This window comes from Bufo gargarizans, chromosome 8, assembly GCF_014858855.1.
Source record: "Bufo gargarizans isolate SCDJY-AF-19 chromosome 8, ASM1485885v1, whole genome shotgun sequence".
Classification (NCBI taxonomy): Eukaryota; Metazoa; Chordata; class Amphibia; order Anura; family Bufonidae; genus Bufo; species Bufo gargarizans.
Window position 1 is genome coordinate 152,309,910 of NC_058087.1, and position 21,281 is coordinate 152,331,190.

General features: G+C 42.4%; 1 long non-coding RNA gene across 1 annotated transcript; it reads left to right on the top strand.

Moving 5' to 3' along the window:
• Positions 1-1,401: 1,401 nt before the first annotated feature.
• Positions 1,402-20,792, top strand: LOC122945760. The gene is made up of 4 exons (XR_006391144.1): positions 1,402-1,456; positions 17,833-17,924; positions 18,286-18,308; positions 19,869-20,792. It is a non-coding gene; the product is annotated as an uncharacterized LOC122945760 (long non-coding RNA).
• The last annotated feature ends 489 nt before the right edge of the window (positions 20,793-21,281 follow it).

Here is a 21,281-nt window from a genome sequence, read left to right on the forward strand (position 1 = left end):
TAAGATGCTATATACGGTATGTGTCATCCACAGATCCCCCCATAAGTGTCATCCACAGATCCCCCTCCATAACAGTGTCATCCACAGATCCCCCCATAAGTGTCATCCACAGATCCCCCATAACCGTGTCATCCACAGATCCCCCATAACAGTGCCATCCACAGATCCCCATAACAGTGCCATCCACAGATCCCCATAACAGTGCCATCCACAGATACCCGTAACAGTGCCATCCACAGATCCCCCCATAACAGTGCCATCCACAGATCCCCCCATAACAGTGCCATCCACAGATCCCCCATAACAGTGCCATCCACAGATCCTCCATAACAGTGCCATCCACAGATCCCCCATAACAGTGCCATCCACAGATCCCCCATAACAGTGCCATCCACAGATCCTCCATAACAGTGCCATCCACAGATCCTCCATAACAGCGTCATCCACAGATCCTCCATACCAGTGCCATCCACAGATCCTCCATAACAGTGCTATCCACAGATCGTCCATAACAGCGCCATCCACAGATCGTCCATAACAGTGACTGGAGCAGACCTGCTGATAAACACACCTAGGCCACCACCAGTCAAGGTAAAAACTTACAGTTGTCAATAATGTAATGTAGTGTAGGGGGTCATGTAATGTTATGAGGCCAAAATGGCACAGATAACCACCAAGAATATCTAGAATATCTCAAATTAGCTGGTCAAGTAAAATGTTGCATGCAACAATCTTAAAATAGGTGGCTGACAAAAAAGGGGCGGGTCAAAGGGCGTGGTCAATGGGCTGAGTCAAGGGGGGTGGCAAAATTAGCTTTTGTCTAGGGTGGCAAAAATCCTTGCACCAGTCCTGGTGGGACCTACATTTTATGTGCACCTGAATCCGGAGAAGGATGAACTGGCAGCGGAGGAGGAGCAGGACATAAACACCCAGGAACTTTATACTCAACTAAGCAGGGCCGCACCGCCAATTAGTGAGGACATTAGTACTGTTGGGGGCACTATCACTACTCAAGTGCGTTCTGGCAGTGAATTATTTGTTGGGACTTTGGGGAGCACTATTACTGTGGAGGCAATCTGGCACAGTATCAGCTTAGCACAGTTATTTTTGGGGGACATTATGTTTACACTATTAGTGTCAGGGGCACTATTTGCTGGGCACAGTTATTTTAGGGCACTGCATTCCAATAATTATTGAAGGGCATTATCTGAATGGTACTAGTATTATCAGGGGGACTGTTTCTGCAGTAATAGTATTGGGGAACATGGCAGGCACATTATGGGGGGTAGTAGGATGATTTGTCCAGAAGATGAGAGGATGATGGAAAAGTAGGAAACTTTGAATTTTTTTGTCAAACTGCAGAGACGAGAGATGGCTGAAAAATCATCATGGTGGTCTGGTCTTAATGGAGAAGATGAGGAAGAAAACATCTCTATCAAAGGAGACATCACTGGAGGTATGGGGTGTTGTATTACCCTGCATGTTTTGAAGTGATATATGTAATGTTAGGGTTAGGAGTGAAGGGGTTAGGTTGAGAATTTAGTATTGGGGGGAGAGAGGTGCTGTTTCAATTTTTGCCTCAGGCAGTAGAAAGGCTAGGTGCCCAAGCGACAGGAGAGGAACACGAGGAGTATGAGATTTTCACCCTTAAAAATACCCTCCCTTACTGATGTAGCATTAGTAAGGACTTTCATGGGTAGACTTTCTTTTTCAGCATCCATTAGATATTTTCATACAGGGAAAGTCCACACATGTCCACCGCCTCCACCTCCTGAGGTTTCAGGGTGTAACGCTGCGTGGGCTGTTCAAATGTTTCACCCCTTTCTAAGTCTGCTGTAGCTATGGTAATGGTTTCCTAACTTGTCTTTAAACAAACACAAGTCACGTTATGACTTATCAAACTTGAAGGCTGACAGAATGCTACTCTCCTATTAGCTCTACCACAGGCAGCCATTCCCAATACCTGTATCTGATGTCTAGCTAAACCTTAAAGAGCTATTCCAGTTAAAAAAGGTTCAATATTGAGCAATTTTCTAATATGTAGTTATTAAAAAATTTGGTGTGCAGATTTTTATTATATTCATAGAGAAAAAAACGGCATGGCCCATTGTATTCCTGTAACATGCAGTCATAGGACAGCTGGATAGGACTAAACATGGCGTCAGTCCGGCAGCCATGTAGATACACACAGTTATGTACAGTATGTACTGTAATAACCAGAATAAAAATCATGATTTGACCTCTAGTCGAATGTGTACCGAGTGCTTGCTGTGCTTGGTAAGCTGCAAGAAGGCAGCGGTGCTCACAGGAGCGCCAGTGCCTTCACAATGAGCTGATCAGCGGGTATCGGACTCTCACCGATTAGATACTGATGACCTATACTGAGGACAGGTCATCAGTATCAAAATCTTGGAAAACCCCTTTAGGCTTGTAACGGATCTCCTGGCACCCTGACCGGTTACCTCCGTTGATAGATGCTCCTAGTGCTTCCCAAGGACTCCAAGCACTCCGCTCTACACCAAAATCACCACAGGAACCAGGAACAGGAACAGCTCTTACAAGAGCTAGGAGTTATAGCCAGGGGAGTATAGCAATCCCCACACACATGAGATGAGGCTCTATGTTGTTGAATGTAAAACAGGAACTCTTTATTGAACACACAAGCATTGACTTATATACACATGACATACTGAGGACATGACATAGCAGCCAATCCTGTACAGTTTAAACACAAAACTAACCCTATTCAACAAACACAATGGCATTGTCTGTGACGCAATTAACAAACACACTGGCCTTGTCTGTGACGCAATTAACAAACACACTGGCATTGTCTGTGACGCAAATAACAAACACAATGGCATTGTCTGTGACGCAATTAACTAACACACTGGCATTGTCTGTGACGCAATTAACTAACACACTGGCATTGTCTTTGACGCAATGAACAAAATACAATTACCAAACATAATAAGCTAACTTAATCACTCACAGACAGAAAACACAAATTTTTCCCAAAACACAGAAAACACCTCAAACCCCCACAATGTATACATCCATGAATAGCTCTGATCTGGGAGAACAACATATCCAAAAATTACCCAGAGGCGAGCAGGGGTTCCCGAATTCCATGGAAGTCACATTTGGCCGACCACAAGCATGGCTTTCCTGCCCAAAACAGTTCCACAGATTTAAGCTGTGCGGCCTGTCTGTCTTCTCCTTCAAAGTTAGTATGGGCCATAATCCTGGGGCAAGAGGCTGGCAAACAGGCCCCTCCAAAACCCAGTGGCGAGGTTATTTTCGCCACAAGGCTCCATTCAGACATTTGTAAGTGTTTGCAGAGCCGCGGAATGGAAGTTCGGGGCTGCGGAACCGAAGTGCGGATGCGGACAACACACTGTGTGCTGTCTGCATCTTTTCCGGCCCCCTTGAAAATGAATGGGTCCACACCCGTTCCGCATAATTGCGGAACGGATACAGACCATTCATACGGGCGTCTGAATGGAGCCTTAACAAAATAGGGGAATAGATATAAAGCTGCATGAGCAACGAGTATGTTCTACCAATATTAGAACAGTAAAAATAGTTGCAAAAGTCCATTGAAAGTATAATGTAATACAATGACAAAGTAGCATACATTAAGAATGGAAGCATGGTCACAATTCATTCTGCTCTGCCTGTATCCATTTACAAGAAGGCAGGGGCTATTGAGACCAGGTAAAATAAGAAAAGAAAAGTAAAAGCTACAAGTATAATTCTACAAATGTATCAGCAAATAAATAACATTTTACTGGAAATGTAATATCTGTAGAATCTATATTTAACTACTTTCCATCAGAATGATATGTATATCATATACTGCAGGTTTCACTGGAATCAAATTATGTGCAAATTGTTGTGGGTGTTTGTATGTGAGGACTTGGCAACTGGTTACAGAAATCTGTCAGTCATACAAGTCTTAAAGTGTAACTGCTGTTTTGTATTATTTCTTTTGCTAATGGGTCCCTCAGGGACCGGGAACATTTTTGTAATATATTTTATTTTGTGAAAACATTTATTTATGCTAGAAAACTGTCCCCACCAGGCTGCGAGGGAGCAGGGCATGCAGAGGCACAGTCAATCTCTCCTATGCTGATGGAAGACAGATGTCCCTTAGGGCTTTTTCACACCTGCGTTCTTTTCTTCCGGCATAGAGTTCTGTCGTCGGGGCTCTATGCCGGAAGAATCCTGATCAGTTTTATCCTAATGCATTCTGAATGGAGAGAAATCCGTTCAGGATGCATCAGGATGTCTTCAGTTCCGGAACGGAAAGATTTTAGAAAGTCATTGTTCCGGATCCGGCCTTAAACTAAACATCGTTTCGGCGCATTGCCGGATCCGACGTTTAGCTTTTTCTGAATGGTTGCCATGGCTGCCGGGACGCTAAAGTCCTGGCAGCCATGGTAAAGTGTAGCGGGGAGCGGGGGAGCAGCATACTTACCGTCCGTGCGGCTCCCGGGGCGCTCCAGAGTGACATCAGGGCGCCCCACGCGCATGGATGACATGATCGCATGGCACGTCATCCATGCGCATGGGGCGCTCTGACGTTATTCTGGAGCGCCCCGGGAGCCGCGCGGACTGTAAGTATACCGCTCCCCCGCTCCCTGCTCCTACTGTGGCAACCAGGACTTTAATAGCGTCCTGGCTGCCATAGTAACACTGAAAGCATTTTGAAGACGGATCCGTCTTCAAATGCTTTCAGTACACTTGCGTTTTTCCGGATCCGGCGTGTAATTCCGGCAAGTGGAGTACACGCCGGATCCGGACAACACAAGTGTGAAAGAGGCCTTAGCAATGCTCATTTGAAAGAGCGCTGCTAAGGGACAAAATTTTTTACAAAAATAGCAATCACCTGACCTGAATCCGATTGAGCATGCATTTCACTTGCTGAAGACAAAACTGAAGGGAAAATGCCCCAAGAACAAGCAGGAACTGAAGGCAGTTGCAGTAGAGTACTGGCAGAGCGTCACCAGGGATGAAACCCTGCGTCTGGTGATGTCTATGCGTTCCAGACTTCAGGCTGTAATTGACTGCAAAGGATTTGCAACTAAGTATTAAAAAGTGAAAGTTTGATTTTTGATTATTATTCTGTCCCATTACTTTTAGTCCCTTAACAAGTGGGAGGCACATATGCAAACTGTTGTAATTCCTACACCTTTCACCTGATTTGGATGTAAATACCCTCAAATTAAAGCTGACAGTCTGCAGTTAAAGCACATCTTGTACATTTCATTTCAAATCCATTGTGGTGGTGTATAGAGCCAAAAATGTTAGAATTGTGTCGCTGTCCCAATATTTATGGACCTGACTGTATAATGTAATGGAAAAATGAATCCATACAGCAAAGGAGGCAATATAAACAATCACAATACATTAGGAAGTGCCTTGTAAAAACTTTGTCTACATAATAAATGCTATTTGCTGAAGTGAGACATCCCCTTTAATTCTTGATGTAGTTGGGGACTCCAGTTAGCAATCACGACAAACTTTACATGATTGATTAAACACAATAGGGGGATGTGTACTAGGATAGTACACAAAGTGTGATAGTTCTTGGTGCAAGGACACGACCTCAATAGATGTATATAGAGGTTTTTTATTTATTTATTAATAAGTGACAATGCGTTTCGGAATCACTGTACTCCTTTCTCAAGTCTAAAGAAACACAATATTGATAAAAAAAATTACATACAACAATGAAGGATATATAGGTATGAAAAAATACAAAAAACAATAAAATAAATAATTATGTCAATAAAATAAAAGATGATGAGATGAATAGTAAAAACATTTTTTACATGGAATTAAAAGTACTATAGATAAAATAAAATAGTCAAATATAGTTCATAAGTAAACGTACAATGAACAGTGCAAGAAGCGTGTAGGCCAACTGTCAAATATGTAGTTCATACGGCGCCCGTTGGGTTCGTAATAATATATAATTAAAAGATGAATAATACATGATTCAAATCCCATATGATGATGGTGGGAAAAGAGGATAATTCATGCGTTTAAACTGTGAAGTGGAGATATATATAAAAAATGCATGATTAAATGGTTAAAATATATATATATATAATGACGGGGGACTGGTGTGATCAAATTGGAAGGTTCAAAGAAGTGAAGTTCAAAATGTAAGATTTGGTGATTATGGGGGGAGAGAGACCACTGTTCAAAGTGAAATACAGTATATGTGTTCAAGATGAAACCACTGTAGTTTTTGGACGATGTTGACAACTTCACCTCCCATCTGAACAACAACACCTTCAACCTTACGTTTACAGCTAACTATTCTAAAATAACCATAGAATACTTAGATTTGGTCCTTTTCTCCAGAGGAAAATCTATAGAGACCAAAACATTCTTCAAGAAAGTAGACGGCAATAGCTACTTGGATTACCAAAGCGCCCATCACAAATAATGGAAAAATAATATTCCGTCCAGCCAATTTAAGCGAATCCGCAGAAACTGCACGAATGATGTGGATTTCAAATACCAGAGCCAGATCATCAAAAGTAGATTTCAAAACAAAGGGTATCCTAACAAGGTCATAGAGGCGGCCTACCAGCAGGCACAAGAATACACTCAGGAAGAGTGCCTTACTTTACAAAATAATGAACAAGATGATCCGAAGGCTACCGAAAATTTCAAATCGACTTTCATCACCACATATAATATCAACTATAATATCCTGTGGAATATCCATAACAAATATTGGCCCATCCTACAAGCGGATCCCTTTTTTTAAAAAACACATTCGATCAAGACCTCAAATAAACTTCAGGAGGGCTCAAACCCTCAAGAACCTTATTGCTCCCAGTCGGTTACGGGACCAAAAAAAGAACACACCACATCCCACCACTCTATTTCCCCAACTTTGTGGGAGCTATAGATGCGGACACCGTCGGTGCAAATATTTATTCCCGGGTCTCTAAATTCTCAAGCAATAACACTGAAGAGCAATTCAAAATCAAATACTTTCTAAATTGTTCTTCGACTTACGTTATTTATCTATTGGAATGTACATGTGGACTACGGTACATAGGCCGTACTACCCTAACCTTGAGAGAAAGAAATAATAAACATCGCTGGAACATAACGAATGGCTTCACTAAACATGGAGTATCCAGACATTTTCTTCAAGCTCATAATAAGAACCCTGCAAATCTATAACACCGATCGAACAAATTCCTGTCACTCACCCCAACCGTTACCAGAAATTGAGAAACAAATAAATGTTCTGGATCTTCAAGATGCAAACAATAGAACCATAGAGCCTAAATTAATCCCTTGAGAGCAACTGCTTTTAATTGGTCCTCCCTATTCATCAGTCCCTGACCTTCCACACCAACATGCGTTTTTTTCGCATACCATGCAACACCCCCCTACCATCAGCGGGACACCAACATTTCCACTTAGACCAGGCTAAAAGAACTGCCATCGTTTCTGTCACATTCAAACCATGCAATACCATCCCACTATTCATCTGCCCCCCCTTTTTTCACACCTCACCCTCCTCACCCCCATGGTTCCCAACATTTGAAACCGCGCCCTTCTCCTATCCTACCCCACACCCTTGAACTATATCAGTTTTATCCATCATCATTTCATTCAGTCTCTATTATCTCTACCCACTCATTCTTTCTGTGGCCCATTTGTTCCAATCAACATCATTGTTCCCAATATCTTCAATAAACATCATGTTCCCAATATCTTACACTCCTTCATGTCCCCACCGCCCCACTCATTCTGTCCCTCCGCTCTTCACCTCTTCTAACTAATAGATAATATGTCCCCATCAATTTATACCCTTTCCATATCTCCATGGCCATATTCATTTAGTTATTTTACTCTTACGTCTCTCAATAAACAAAACGTTCCCCTTATCTCATATCCTTTATATCCTTTACATCTCCATCAGTACACTCACTCAGACATTCTGCTTTTCATCTTTTTACCTCTTTATTTTTTTTCTTCCAACAAACATCATCATCTTTTGGATACTTTATAACCAGCCATGTAATCCCTTTGACGCCATAGTCCCCAAAGTTGCTCTCACCACGTCCAGCATCTCCTCTGTCCCGATACAGAGGATTGAGAGATACCGGCAGCACCGACCCTTTGCCCTCACGAGTGTTGTGCCTGCTATGTACAACACCAAAAGGTGAGCACAACCATTGGCACGTTCTGTTCCTAAATATCTTTTTAACTTCATACTACCCTATGAGCGCCTTTCCCTTTTTTGCCACACATGATGATTGATTAAAGCTGAAGAAAAGACACAGGTCCATCTAGTCCAACCTATAGTCCTACTGTGTAGATTCAGGGGAAGGCAGAACCCCCTAGGAGGTAGTCAAGAATGACCCTATATTAATTTAATTTGATAAATTATAAATCTATAAATAAAATTAATTTTTAAGGAACAATTCCTTACTGAGTTCAGACAAAATTTTAGGCACTGAGCTTTATGACATACTGTATGTCTATAACGCTCATCATTTAAAGGGAATTGTTACAGATGAGTGAGTGTGGACCCTCTGTAGCAACTCATAGTTACATAGTTAATACGGTTGAAAAAAGACACAAGTCCATCATGTTCAACCAAGGGATAAGTGGGGACTCAAATCCCAGAAGGAAATGAGACTCAGATTTCTACACATTTTCATAAGCATTAATGTAATTTAATTTTAAGAATTCATCTAAACCCTTTTTAAAACTGTCCACTGTTCCTGCTGTGACCACGTCCTGAGGAAGTCTATTCCACAGATTCACAGTTCTTACAGTAAAGAAGCATTAACGCGTCTGGAGACTGAACTTTTTTTCTCCAGTCGGAGGCAGTGCCCCCTTGTCTTTTGAGGCCATTTGACATGGTTTCTGTTTTTCACCATATTTTTTGTATGGCCCATTTAAATATTTGTATAGGCTAATCATGTCCCCCTTAGACATCTCTTCTCAAGACTAAATAAATTAAATTATTTTAATCTTGCTTCATAACTAAGACTCTCCAGGCCCCTTAACAGTTTAGTTGCTCTCCTCTGTACTTTTTCCAGTTGTAGTACATCCTTTTTATGGACTGGTGCCCAGAAGTGAACTGCATATTCCAGATGAGGCTGCACCACCGTTTTCTAAACTTGTAATATTAACTCATCAGCATGGCTTTGGGCTAAACCCTGAGGGCGTTATTCTGGTACTCCCCTGGTATTCACACTTCAACCCTTGTACAGGGATCTGGACTTCAAAGCAGGGGAGCAACCAGCTGATCAACTACAAGCAACAGAAGCTCAGGATATCGAAAATGCACCTTAAACGCAATATAACCGCAATTTCTACTAGGGTCCCATATGATGAAATGTCATATCCTACTGTATTTTGCTCTCACACTAGGCCACATGTTGTGGTCATAGTGATGAAACACCATACGGTCAGGAAATCAAAACAGCAGTCACTTTTCAACCATAAATGTCACCTCGATGAATGTGAAAAGGTGGTACACAAATTGTGTTCATTCTGTGCTGCATTCTTCTTCCTTGTTCTTTCTCCATCAAGCTACGGTACAATTATGATGATTAAGCTCTTCACGTCAAATTTAAGGGATTATCTGGATTCCATCTGAATTTCGTGACATCCTTGCTTACTACAAGAGAGAACTTGTCTGTTTCCATGTATTGTGTTCATATAGCAGAGGCTTAACGAGAAACGCCTAGGCCCTAATAGGGCCCCACCACTATTGTGTGTCATTTATAGCTATAGTCTCACTATCTTCTTATGGATGCAGAAATAATACAGAGTGGTAGAATAAATCCAAAAGAGTGGAGGAATCAATGTGGCGCTACTGGGGATGTATGTTAGAAACCAGGATTTATTAAACAATGACATATATTCCAGGACGTAGGTGATGCATTTCAGAAGCGGACTGCCTCTTTCCTTCCTTAAGCGTACCCAGTATGCCTGAGGAAGGAAGTGGTCCACTTCCGAAATGTGACACATAGATTCTGTAATATGTGTCATTGTTCAATAAATCTTGCTATCTCACATACATCCCCAGTAGCAAGACATTGGTTCCGCCACTTTTTTGGATTATTTCTATACACAGGGTTCTTTTGGATCCCTAAGAGGGTGAGCTGCTGCTGTTGGAATTGTCTTCAAGTCCTGTCCAGAGATGTACTTCGCACATCTTGAGCCATTAAGTGCAATTGCTACTATATCTGGCACTTCAGTCTCACATAGTTGCCCTCTGTCCTGAATTTTCAGGGACTGTCCCTAATTTTCACAGACAGTCCTGGCAAATTCGGGCTGTCCTGGGCTGGAAATGCTTGTGGTTAATGATAACCCTGCCTATAAGTAGGTTCTTCACATGAGAGTATCCCCTTTGTGGTTATTCACCATCTTCATATGAAAAAAGCCAGGGGCGTACTGAGAACTTAAAGTGGCCCTGGAAAACAGAAAACTAAAAGTGGCCCCATGTTGTAGGCGGATCCAGATTGACAAGAGGCAGGGAAACACAAGTAGAAAGGGACAACAGAAGTAGTTGGGACCAGCAACACCATATTGCAGCACAAAATGCCCCAGCAGAACGAAACACCACAGAGCAGCATAAAAAATATTGCCGCCCACGTCGCTGTGTTCAACTATATCACTTCCAGGGGGTACCTGAGGATGCCGGCTAGAGGCATAAGTACTTGATGCGCCTAACTTTAATTAATGCTGAGGGCATGAGATCGTTATGTATCCAGCCAGTGGTCGTGAGGAGGGCTTGGGAGGTCCCCCTGGGCATGGGCCCAATGGAAAATTTCCCTGTAGGGTCTATGGGCAGTACATCCATAAAATAAGGGGTCTTTTTAGTCCATTTAGGCTCCATTGTCTGGGTGCAAATGTTACCAACTACATAAAGCTCCTTTCTTAACAGCTGATGAGTTAGGGCTCATTCACACGCACAACCACATGACCATGTGAACTCCCTGCTGTGGTGCAGACACATTGACTTGAATAGGTCTGTGATCTGAAACATACGGCAAAAGAAAGGACATGTCCTAACTTTTGTAGTACGGAGGCACGGATCGGAAGCCCATGTAAACACTCGGAAGCCCTTCTGTGGGCTTTCGGGTCCTTGCCTCCGCACCGCAAAAGCTAAGACATGTCCTATCTTTTGCCATATCTTGTGGATCGCGGACCTATTCAAGTCAATGGGTACGCCCCGTAGCATGGAGTTCGCAAAGCTAGTGCCTGTGTATTGCGGGTTGCTATTTGCAGTCCACTGTGGCTATACGTTCATCTGAATGCGCCCTTACTTAGACATTCTCTGTGGGGAAATGAAAGGAAACCTTCACTTTTGAACCGTATCTCAGAATTACAATCTACAGTGCATGAAATCCTGAGTAACTTTGGAAAACTTTCCATTAATACTCTTGTACTGATCTTGAGTTACACAAACCCTAAAGTTAGGATTCTGCTGGTAGCTTGCCACCCGACAGCAGTGCATTGTGGGAGATGGCAGGGTGCAGCCGAACCGGTGTCTCATTGTATATGATGAAAGCAGCTAAGGCGGTCAACACTGAGCGTCCAGCTGCTCAGAGCTCTAATGAAAAGGACGACAAATGGTTGTGATTTTAGGGAAGAGAATATTGAAATAAGATTATTCTGAAAAGTATGTTGCCAGAACCTCACAGCAGCATGAAAAAGGGTATCCCATGAAATATATTACTATGCAATGAACAGGGCATTTCAAATGAAGTATTACTGTGATATACAGTACAGACCAAAAGTTTGGACACACCTTCTCATTCAAAGAGTTTTCTTTATTTTCATGACTATGAAAATTGTAGATTCACACTGAAGGCATCAAAACTATGAATTAACACATGTGGAATTATATACATAACAAAAAAAGTGTGAAACAACTGAAAATATGTCATATTCTAGGTTCTTCAAAGTAGCCACCTTTTGCTTTGATTACTGCTTTGCACACTCTTGGCATTCTCTTGATGAGCTTCAAGAGGTAGTCACCTGAAATGGTTTTCACTTCACAGGTGTGCCCTGTCAGGTTTAATAAGTGGGATTTCTTGCCTTATAAATGGGGTTGGGACCATCAGTTGCGTTGTGGAGAAGTCAGGTGGATACACAGCTGATAGTCCTACTGAATAGACTGTTTTTATTATGGCAAGAAAAAAGCAGCTATGTAAAGAAAAACGAGTGGCCATCATTACTTTAAGAAATGAAGGTCAGTCAGTCCGAAAAATTGGGAAAACTTTGAAAGTGTCCGCAAGTGCAGTCACAAAAACTGGCTCACATGCGGACCGCCCCAGGAAAGGAAGACCAAGAGTCACCTCTGCTGCGGAGGATAAGTTCATCCGAGTCACCAGCCTCAGAAATCGCAGGTTAACAGCATCTCACATTAGAGACCAGGTCAATGCCACACAGAGTTCTAGCAGCAGACACATCTCGAGAACAACTGTTAAGAGGAGACTGTGTGAATCAGGCCTTCATAGTAGAATATCTGCTAGGAAACCACTGCTAAGGACAGGCAACAAGCAGAAGAGACTTGTTTGGGCTAAAGAACATAAGGAATGGACATTAGACCAGTGGAAATCTGTGCTTTGGTCTGATGAGTCCAAATTTGAGATCTTTGGTTCCAACCACCGTGTCTTTGTGCAACGCAGAAGAGGTGAACAGATGGACTCTACATGCCTGGTTCCCACAGTGAAGCATGGAGGAGGAGGTGTGATGGTGTGGGGGTGCTTTGCTGGTGACACTGTTGGGGATTTATTCAAAATTGAAGGCATACTGAACCAGCATGGCTACCACAGCATCTTGCAGCGGCATGCTATTCCATCCGGTTTGCGTTTAGTTGGACCATCATTTATTTTTCAACAGGACAATGACCCCAAACACACCTCCAGGCTGTGTAAGGGCTATTTGACCATGAAGGAGAGTGATGGGGTGCTGCGCCAGATGACCTGGCCTCCACAGTCACCGGACCTGAACCCAATCGAGATGGTTTGGGGTGAGCTGGACCGCAGAGTGAAGGCAAAAGGGCCAACAAGTGCTAAGCATCTCTGGGAACTCCTTCAAGACTGTTAGAAGACCATTTCAGGTGACTACTTCTTGAAGCTCATCAAGAGAATGTCAAGAGTGTGCAAAGCAGTAATCAAAGCAAAAGGTGGCTACTTTGAAGAACCTAGAATATGACATATTTTCAGTTGTTTCACACTTTTTTGTTATCTATATAATTCCACATGTGTTAATTCATAGTTGTGAATCTACAATTTTCATAGTCATGAAAATAAAGAAAACTCTTTGAATGAGAAGGTGTGTCCAAATTTTTGGTCTGAACTATACATGCAATAAAAACATTGTTCTTTTAATGTACATTATATTTCCCTCTCTGGTAGAGCCCTCTGCTGTTTGTCCTTCAGGTCCACCTTCTCCTGCACTCAGTGGTGGACTAACATGCTCCGCACCTTCCCTGCTTCTTCCTCTCAGTGCTGCCATAGTGATCTCATAGAGAAGCAGGTCAAGTGGCCAGAGACCGTTCTAAATTCATAGAAATACAGGGTTAATCTAGACAACGGAGAAGGAAATTATGGGAATGTCTGGCCAGCCTATACGCAGGCATGCTCAACCTGCGGCCCCCCAGCTGTTGCAAAACTACAACTCCCAGCACGCCCGAACAACTTACAGCTATCAGCCTACAGCAGGGCATTGTGGGAGTTGTAGTTTTACAATATCTGGAGGGCCGCAGGTTGAGCAGGCCTACTATGCAGCATCTACTTGTGACCCTTGACCTCTACTAAAATCACTGCAAGATACAGTACACACAAAAATATAGTGCCTGTAATAAAGTGCAATAGTCTTCACAGTTTATCAAGACCAGTGTGTGCTATCTTGGTCTTGGGCCCTGCAGGGGTGGGCTGGCCATAGACCCTACAGGGACATTTCCTGGTGGGACAATGCTCGGCGGGCCGCCCAAGCCCTCCTCACAGCCGCAGGCCCGGTACTTAATAATCTGATGCTCTCAACATTAATTAATGCCAGGAACATCAGGTGCTTATACAGCTGGCCAGAAGCCTCAGATGCCCTCCTGAATTAAACTGTGCCACCATCTACAAGATGATGATACAGTTGAATGCTGCTTTGGGGGTAGCAATATTTGGTGCTGCATTGTACTATTTGGTTCTGCTGGGACGGTAATTTTTCCTTGACTGTGGTATTTGGTTCTGCTGGGACGGTGTTTTGTGCTGCACCGGCTCACATCTGTTGTCCCTGCCTACTTGCGTTGTCCCTCCTTCTGTCAGTTTGGACCTGCCTGCAATATGGGGCCACTTTATGTTCCCAGGCTGCTCCTGGGGTACTGAGAAGGTATTTAATTTATGGTGAGGTGCGGGCTTCATCACAAATTATATGCCTCCTCCGGCTGTCCGTGTGCCACATGTGTGGGCATAACTACTGTGAGGGAGCACTAGGTGGGCATTGCTACAATGAGAGGCACAATGTAGACATTACTACTTTGAAGGGGGCGCAATTAATGTGAGGGGCACAATAAGGGTATTGCGTCTCTGTGGGGCACAGTGTGGGCACTACTACTGTGACAGGACACAATGTGGTCATTGTGGCACAAAGTGGGAATAGTTACTATGTGGGCGTATCAAGGGGACTGGGTGGGATTGGGTTTGTATAGTTATGTTTTGGGCGAAGTTAGAGGCGTGGCCTAGTATGAAAACATTCCCCGCTGCAGGCACCGCCCACATTCTCCCTCATTGTGCTTTTCAAAAGTTGGGAGGTATGTGATTATCTTCTTCTAAGGGTACTTTCACACTTGCGTTTTTCTTTTCCAGGATAGAGTTCCATCCTAGGGGCTCTAGACCGGAAAATAACTGATCAGTTTTATCCCCATGCATTCTGAATGGAGAGCAATCCGATCAGGATGCATCAGGATGTCTTCAGTTAAGTCTTTTTGACTGATCAGGATGGAACTGCAGCATGCTACGCTTTTATCTCCAGCGAAACAAAACGGAAGACTTGCCGGAATGCCGGATTCTGCATTTTTCCCCAAAAGAATGTATTAGTGCCGGATCCGTCCTTCCGATCTGCGCATGCACAGACCGGTAAAAATGTGAAAAAAGGTGCAAAACGGACCCGTCTGTCCGCATGACAAGCGGAGAGACGGATCCGTTCTCGCAATGCATTTGTGAGACGGATCTGCATCCGGATGCATCTCACAAATGCTTTCAGTCACATCCAGATCGGCGGATCCGGCGGGCAGTTCTGACGACGGAACTGCTTGCCGGATCACACTGCCGCAACTGTGAAAATAGCCTAAGGCCTCTTTCACACGGGCATAATTTTTTTTGCCCGGATAAGAGGCGGGTGCGTTGCGGGAAAATGCGTGATTTTTCCGCGCGAGTGCAAAACATTGTCATGCGTTGCACTCGCGTGAGAAAAATCGCGCATGTTTGGTACCCAAACCCGAACTTCTTCACAGAAGTTCGGGCTTGGGATTGATGTTCTGAAGATTGTATTATTTTCCCTTATAACATGGTTATAAGGGAAAATAATAGCATTCTGAATACAGAATGCATAGTAAAACAGCACTAGAGGGGTTAAAAAATAAATAAAAAATAATTTAACTCACCTTAGTCCACTTGATTGCGAAGTCCGGCATCTCCTTGTGTCTCCTCTGCTGAACAGGACCTGTGGTGAGCATTAAATACAGGTAAAGGACCTTTGATGACGTCACTCCGGTCATCACATGGTACGTCACATGATCTTTTACCATGGTGATTCACCATGGTAAAAGACCATGTGATGACCGGAGTGACGTCATCAAAGGTCCTTAACCTCTATTTAATGCAGCAGCTCACCCCAGGTCCATTTCAGCAGAGGAGACACAAGGAGATGCCAGGCTTCGCGATCAAGTGGACTAAGGTGAGTTAAATTTTTTTTTATTTTTTTTTAACCCCTCTAGCGCTGTTTTACTATGCATTCTGTATTCAGAATGCTATTATTTTCCCTTATAACCATGTTATAAGGGAAAATAATAATGATCGGGTCTCCATCCCGATCGTCTCCTAGCAACCGTGCATGAAAATCGCACCGCATCCGTACTTGCTTGCGGATGCTATGCGATTTTCACGCTTCCCATTCACTTCTATGGGGCCTGCGTCGCGTGAAAATCGGACAATATAGAGCATGCTGCGATTTTCACTCAACGCACAAGTGATGCTTGAAAAACACTGCTCATGTGCACAGCCCCATAGAAATGAATGGGTCAGGATTCAGTGCGGGTGCAATACGTTCACCGCACGCATCGCACCCGCACGGAAAACTTGCCCGTGTGAAAGGGGCCTTAAGGACCTACATTTACTGTAGTTTGGTTACAGAGACGTAGAAACTGCCATGTGTGACTGAAGCTCTGTAGCAGATGTTAAGTAGCGCACACAGTGACATCGTAGCTCTTCCCCGACTGTACAGACTGTGCAAAGTACATCAATGACTGTGTCATCAGTGTCAGCTGCATGTGATAAAAAGAAAGCCACAGAATGACATTTCAACATAATTATCTGTTCCTGGAAGAGAAGCTCAACCTTCTTCCGTGAAGTTCACACTCACTAGATTTAGTGCAGCTCATTTTTCATTTTTGTCATTTTCACAAGCTTTGTTTTACTATACCTGGAATTTTGACCCTTTTAGTTGTCAGTAATCACTGCAACCTGAAATCAATTTAGAAAATGTTATAGATAATGGTATAGAAAAGATTATAATGTTATAGATAATGATATAAAAAATATTATAGATAATGGTATAGAAAATAGTATAGATAATGGTATAGATAATGTTATAGAAAATATAATGTTATAGATAATGGTATAGAAAATATTATAGAAAATGGTATAGAAAATAGTATAGATAAAAGTATAGAAAATATTATAGAAAATGGTATAGAAAATAGTATAGATAATGGTATAGAAAATATTATAGAAAATGTTCTAGATAATGTTATTTGCAATATTATGAACAGAAAAAAATAATTTAAAGTAAAAAAAAAAAAAACTCTAATTATACTTGTTAGACCTCCTAGAGCTGCATTATCTATCTATCTATCTATCTATCTATCTATCTCATATCTATATCTATCTATCTATCTATCTATCTTAGCATGATTGATGTTTGTCTAGAATCTAATGTACATTTATGTGACCATTCTAATGGCTGCAGGAGGCACTACTGGAGGGCATTATAAAAAATACAGGGTTCACTACTGAGGGGCATTATAAATAAAAAGGGCCCTGCTGGGGGACATAATACAGGGGCACTCCTGGGGGCAGTACAGAGGGGAGAACATTATGAATAAAGGGGCACAACTGGGGGCATTAAACATACTGGGGGCACTACAAGCAGCAATTATAAATATTGGAGACATTAAATATTAGTGGCACTACTGGAGGCATTAAATATATGAGGGGCAATACTGGGGGCACTACAGAGAGGCATTGTAACTGCATTACTACTACTGTGTTACTGTGGAGCATTATTATTGGGCACAATATGGAGGGCATTGCTTCTAATGGTGGCAGTCTTGGAGACCATTGAGGGGCACTACTACTAATGTGATATGATATAGAGTTTTAGGAGCACTTTGGGCTTATCTGTATGGCACTGTTATTTTGTAAGTAAAGTATTTGAGCAGAGGGGGCACAGTATTGGGGGAAGCAGCAGTGTGTAGTACTGTTGGAGCACCAGGAGGGGGAGGAGGATGAACATGAGGAATCTAACATGTCTGTGTGGTAAACTCTGCAGTGATGAGTTTCGGCTGGAATACTTCGTCATGTCAGTCTGGTTCGAATAGAGAAGATGAGGAAAGAGAACTTCTACATCAGAGGATGTAAGAGGTAGGTGGTGCTTTTTATAATGTCCAATTCAAATATGCCTTTAGCAGTATGACTGGAGGGGTTGAGAATTTGGCACAAGGGTGGGCTTGTCACCTCAGTTTTCACCTCAGGCAGCAGAAGAGGTAGAATCGGCCCAGGCCACAACTTTTAACTGTATCTGCGGCCTAAGGATGTACATACAGTTGTAGACAGAAAGGGAACCCTTGCCGCGAGTAGCAATTCCTGACTGACTGTCCTGATTAGTGCCCCCAGACATAACTACTTGGGGCCCCAGAAATGCCAAACCCACCCTTGATAACATGATCACAACCAAAATCGTGGGATCAGAGTCAGTACTAATGAAAGTCTCTTCCTTCCACAGGTGAGCTGAAACAGAGAATTTAGGTAAAGCCCCAGAGAGCCCTTTATTATGTACAAAAACTAATAATGTTATCTGTTCAAACCTATAACGTTATAGAAGGTAATTTAGTAGTTGTCAATTGAACGCTATTACCACATTTATTTGTAACCCTTTAGGTACAGTAGATTTTTATCTATCTATCTACCTATCCATCTCATATCTATCTGTAGAGGGAAGGGGGAGATTGATTTATTTATATATATATATATATCTCCATTTAAATATGCATATATATATTATCCCTGAATGGCCAGTGGGGATATATGTTACGTAGTATATACATATATCCCCTGTGTATATATTTTTATGGGTCCTAATATTTGCCCCAGGTTATATATATATATATATATATATATATACATGTTTGTGTAGTTAGGTGTATTGTAGTGTTGTTAATATATTACTGTGTGCGACTATAAGTATATATATTTATATATCCATTGATATAAATATATATAGTTATAGCAATTATTAGACGGTAGACTTGTTATCGTGTAATAAATACGTTATTATTCATAGTACAGCGTATAGTCATTTATTGTAGTAGTCGCCGACGTAGCAGTAATTCGCACGTAGTTCAGTTCAAAGTAAGTGCATCAAGGAAGTTAGATTAGTATTTATAGTATAAATAGGCGGAGTCATCACTAGACGATTCATGCCTATTTATGAATATTAATTAGTGATATTAACACAAAATAGTAATAATTAATATTTCCTTTAACTCTATCTATTATCTATCTATCTATCTATCTATCTATCTATCTATCTATCTATCTATCTATCTATCTATCTATCCATCTCATATCTATCTATCATCCATTGTCAGGAAACACTGGTCGGTTTTGGCCAGTGGGTTTGACAATATAGAGGAGTTCAGGGTTCCTCCATTGTGCTCCTTTCGTAGGTGTCGTAATTTAGGTGACAAATTAGTTAAGTCGGACGTTGGGTCAATTGCAGCACGTATTTTGGCTCTACACGCAAGGGCTGTTATCCATGCGGCAATTGCGTTAATTGCTCCTATATGATAAGCGGTGAATCTTTTGTGAATCCATCCTCTGGTAAAGTAATTAGAATCCAACAATATCTTACGTGTGATTCTACATATGTGATTTACCTATTATCATGTCCGTGCAACCTATGGTATGTTGGGGAAACAACTTGGGACGTCAAAACACGCCTGAACCAACATAGGTATACCATAAGGAAACAGAGGCTGGATTTACCCGTGTCCAAACATTTTAAAGATGCAGGACACTCTGAGCGTGATTTGAAATGAAGAATACTTGAGCAAGTGCCTTTGTCCAGAAGGGGTGGAGATTAAAAGAAGAGAGCTGGATCTTTGAGTTACAAACTCTCAAGCCCAGAGGCCTCAATGTGGAATTTAGGGTTATATGGATGTCTCTCACCGTTGTCCTTTCCCTTTCTCTCACCCTCTGTTCTGATGAATTCTGCTTCCTGATATCTCTCTCTCGTATAGGTTTTATACATGTGCAACTATTGGATTTATTTCACTAATTGATTTATTTTTTACTATTTTTATACAGATGGATCTACAAATATTCACAACAATGAATTACCTCCTTGGAAGCTATAGGACAGCAGGACCAGACAGACGGCTATGGACACATGCAATTTTTCTTTTTTTTACAATGCTGTATGCATGTAATCACATTGAGACATATGACGACACAAACATGATTAGACCATGCACCATTTTTGGAACATTATGGGGTCTTTGACACAGCGCAGATTGGAGGCCATGTATCTGTGCTCATTGGATCCATAGGGTTATACGGTGGCGTCCCTTAATCCCAATAGGACCTGCTGTCCCCGAACTTGAAGTCAAGGTAACCACGCCCCCAAACCGTCCCCTCAGCCTGCAGTGCGGTCGCGATTCCCCAAGTCTCGCGCATGCGTGGTGCGCTCTGTAGTAATGCGCTATCCCATCTCCTGCTGCCGCTGTTAGCCGGGTTTCAGCAGCGCAATGCACATGCGCGTGGTTACCTTGACTTGAAGCAAGGAGGCTGCTGCCCCCTTGACTTCTAGCTGGCCGACACTATAGCGCTGATGGAGAATAAAACTGCGTTTTTTGAACTTACACAGCATCGGACAACAGGATGAAACATATGATTATTAACAGGCTACTATGAGTTATTGCTGGTGGGTGTAGATGCATTTTTGAAGTGACAGGTTCCCTTTAAGAGCTTACTTGCATCCCTTTCTTCCCAGAATTCCAGAGGAGCATGTATGGCCTACACTGTGTAGTTCTGGATGCCGGCAACCTGCAGCTCAGCTCCCATTCACTTGAATGGGAGCTGAGTAGTAGTACCACGGCACGGTCACTGCACAGTGGACAGAACCTTGTGCTTCCTTTCCCTATAATGTATAGTGGGGTCCAGGCTGTTGGACTCCTACCAATCTCATATTGATGACCCATACTGAGAATTGCCCAGAGGAGATCAAGTAAAATAAAGTATAATAAACTCCATGAGCCCACAAATAATGGTGTTAATTGGGATGGCATCATAAAGGAGAATGTGGCTACACGACCGGACACAGCACACGTGAGTTTCATACTCGTCTAGATTTTATTTCATTGACATCTGTCTTGACTATGTTCTACTCCCTTTTGATACCACAGAAATGACATCACTTACCAGAATGACATCTGTGTGCAGATGATAACGATTCTCATAATTTCCTTCAAGGTTAGTAAAGAAATAACAAAAAGAAAAAATATCAATTATATAAAAAAAAGACCTCCAGCCCAAGTATGATTCCCATAAAGCTCATAGACATAGGAATGTTGTTTACGTGGGCCCGGTGACTGAGGTGATGAAGGGGCCTCCCTTCCCACTAATTGTAGGTAGGATGTATGCTCAAGTAATGTGACAGTGACCCTACAGTATGTGATGAGCCTGGTTGTCTGAAATGCGGCAGCAGAGAGGAAGACCAGG